Source organism: Gobio gobio (genome assembly GCF_949357685.1).
Source record: "Gobio gobio genome assembly, chromosome: 6".
Lineage (NCBI taxonomy): Eukaryota > Metazoa > Chordata > Actinopteri > Cypriniformes > Gobionidae > Gobio > Gobio gobio.
This window is the reverse complement of record NC_137102.1, coordinates 22,934,042-22,937,545: the sequence shown is the minus strand read 5'-3', so window position 1 is coordinate 22,937,545 and position 3,504 is coordinate 22,934,042.

Sequence of the window (3,504 nt, the reverse complement as noted above, 5' to 3'; positions counted from 1 at the left end):
CTTGTTGTATGATTTTAATTCCTGTAAACAACATGAGAGTATAGTTTATCAAACTAGTAGTTTAACATACTATAGTCTAGTGTAACTTTATAAGCAAAGGTTGTTTCAGAATTGGGCGGATATGAGCTTATAATTATTTAACAATAAAAATATTTTTAAATATAATAGTTTTTATCAATAATAAAACATTTAATAATGTGAAAAATATAACGAGATTACATTATACTAAAAATTCCTTTGCATTACAATAACCACATTCTTACATTTTTAATGCTTAAAAAACAAGACTTGTCAAAACATAAACCCACAAGATGAGGAACAAAACGGCTCTTGTAGGTGTGTTTGCCCTCAGGTCAGTAAGTTCTCCCAGTATACAAAGTCCACTATGTGCGTGGTGTTTATTTATGTTGCTTACGGCTCCAGTCAGCTGCCTGTAGGAGAGCAGTACTGTATTTACAGTCATGTGGAGGGGTGACCAAGAGAATCTTACTCCTTATGAAGTACAAAAGTCTACTACAATCATAAACAGCAATGTGCGCTAAGCACTCTGTAAGGAGCTACATTATTTTACTAAATTAATTATTTAATTACTGAATTAAAAAGTTAAGTTGACAGAAATTTACCAAATTTGACCTAGGAGATTTAGGTTAAAAATACTGTAATTTATGTTTTACTCATGGACAACAGTTGATTTCACAAGAAATTTGTTGAAATACCTTTTACAATCACTGTCCGGAATTATTGGTATTATTTAAAATGAATTACCAGCAAAGACTCCAAATCATGACTGATTTGTCGGGCATATGAAACAAACTCATAATATAATCTAATGAATCAAATCAAACATCCTACAAAACACAAGCGACACTTACCGCTCTCTCTAGTCATAAACTCAAAGATCACTGCCTCTAAGTATTAGCCTTTAAGCAAAACATAATCCTCCTCGTCTTCACGATCCATCCTGAGGGAAAATGAGAGGCTGGGGCAAGTGACCCTCATACAGGAGCAGAAATAAACAGAGAAAAAAAGATACAGTCAGCACCATTCTGGGGAAAGTCCAAATAGCCCAGATTTCATCCTGAGAAACAGAAGGTTTTAATTATAGATTGCAGGACCCTTTCACATAAAAGTAAACTTTTTCACAGTAATATATATACATATATATCAGTATGATTTTAGAATTGATGTACTATTATAGTTTTTGTTAATATTTTGAATATTTTATTTATTATATTTTAATATTTTATTTTTGTTATATTTTTTGTTTTAAGTTTAAGTCATTTTGTTTAGTGTTTTTATTGTTATATACCTTTTTATACCCTTATCAGAATATATAGGTTATATTTATAACCTATCAGAATTCCCCAGGTTAGGTACGGAACAAGACGCTGCGATGTTGACGCGGACACTTATGTGTGTGTGAGCCGGTCTCTGAAGCACGTGTTTCATTTTCATTGGCCAGTGGTGCAGTCAGGTGACGCATACCAGTCAACGCACCCGTTTTTCACACCCATCTCCCGACCCCCTCCCATTTTGTTATTTCTCCCGGGGAAACTCCTGAATTTGTGTGACCCAAACTTTGTTGTATGAATAATCACATCAATATACAATTCCAAGGTTGTCCAGTTTCCAGATCTTCTATGAACCGCATCGTACTCACAAAATCAACACATCATACAAATTTCAACCCATTTGTGACCTCAACCTAGCAATCTACAACCCAGTTACGCAGTTGATATCTGAGCAGGTAGTTGACACGGGAAATTGAAACAAGCATCACTGATAGAAATGAGAGGAGAAGATTCAGGTGGTGCTCCAGCGAACAAAACAAAATATCCATGTAAATTTAACAACAGCTGGATGGAAGAATTTAATTTCATATCAACAATGCCCATGTCTTTTGCAAAGTGTGTCATGCTAATTTTAATATTGGACACCAATATTAATATACAATAGTTTCTTTTTCTTTTTCTTTTAACTATTTATTTATGTTTACTTAGCCAGTGTCTCTTTCCCTTCTTAAGGAATCAGGTTACATATGTAACTTGATATGTTCCGTTTTGAGGGAACTCAAAGCTATATCATGACGTTGATGCTATGGGAATATTAATACCCACATCGCCATACTGAAAAAGGCCAACACATATGCACAACCCTGTGGCCCACTAAATAGATAAACCCATAAGGACTTGAGAGCCTAGGGCTGAACCCATTTCCAAACTGTAAAACCTTATGAATGTGTGCTTAGATGACCAGCCTTCCACAGCACAAACATCTGGAAAAGGCACACACCTTATTTAATACCTTAGAAGAAGCCACACTCCTAGGCTCTGATAACTAGAGGCAAAGCCAAGCCACGCTCCTCATAGGCAGAAGAAATCGCATCAACAATCCAATGCGATAAACTCTGCTTGGTGGTGGGAGAACCTTTGCCGCACCCCCCAAAATCAGACCAATAGTTCAATGACCAATGGCTCATGTGAGCACTGCGAGTGTCTGGTCCACGGCTGGGAGGATATGTCTTTCTCGCGCACCCACTTATTTAAGACTTATTCACTTATTCATAGGCGTATCTTTCCATGGGCCTTAGGCACAGTGACCATGCCCGCACGACATGGGGTGTGTTGTGTCACTTTATAAATAACCCCCTTGCCCTCCATGCATTTCGGCGTGGCTTGCACTTTATCTCTCATTGGGAGGGGCACCCGGCGCAGGGATGACAGTGCATATGGAACAGTACCTGGTTCTAAGTCAATTTTGTAGGGCTTCTTTAAATCTGTTGCTCATGTACTGGGTGAAGACACTGTATTAGAGTGAGGGCTTCTATTGTGGAAACCCCAATAGGGGCTTAGACAAACCAGCAACTACATAAATTTCCTGTTCTGTAGTTTTATCTTTAATACTTAACTGATCTTTAAATTGTCCCTTTACATGTAGCCTGTGATTACCTGGCCTAAACATCACTTTGACCGATGGCTGCAGAGCCGCATGTTTCTGGGTGGAGAAGCTGCTGCTTGTTTCCACATCTCTGGCCAGGGGTAAAGAATCAAGTCCAGTCCCTAAGACCGAAGATCCCTCCTGGTCGGAATATCACACAGAGAGCCTTCCAGGAGAGATATTAGACCCGGGTCAGTCAGAACAGAGCGACTAGCAACAGGCAAACTCTGGAGGGACCAGAGGGGAACCAGAGGGGACAGTGGGTCGACTAGTCCACTTCCACTCTGTTGTATCTCTGCCAAATCAACTCCACCACCTCAGGCTGGAGTCTCCATTCCCCGGGCCTCATCCCCTGCCTCCACAGGATGTCCAGTCCATAGTTTGAGTGCCCTGGAAAATAGACTGCCCTCAGTGAGAGCAGGCACAGAGCATGATTTGCTGTGCCAGCCTGAACAAGGGGGTGTGAACACAGTCTGCCCTGGTCATTTATACACAGTAATGGCGCTTTTCCACTACACAGTACCAGCTCGCCTCGACTCTACTCGACTCGCCTTTGTTTGGTTTTCC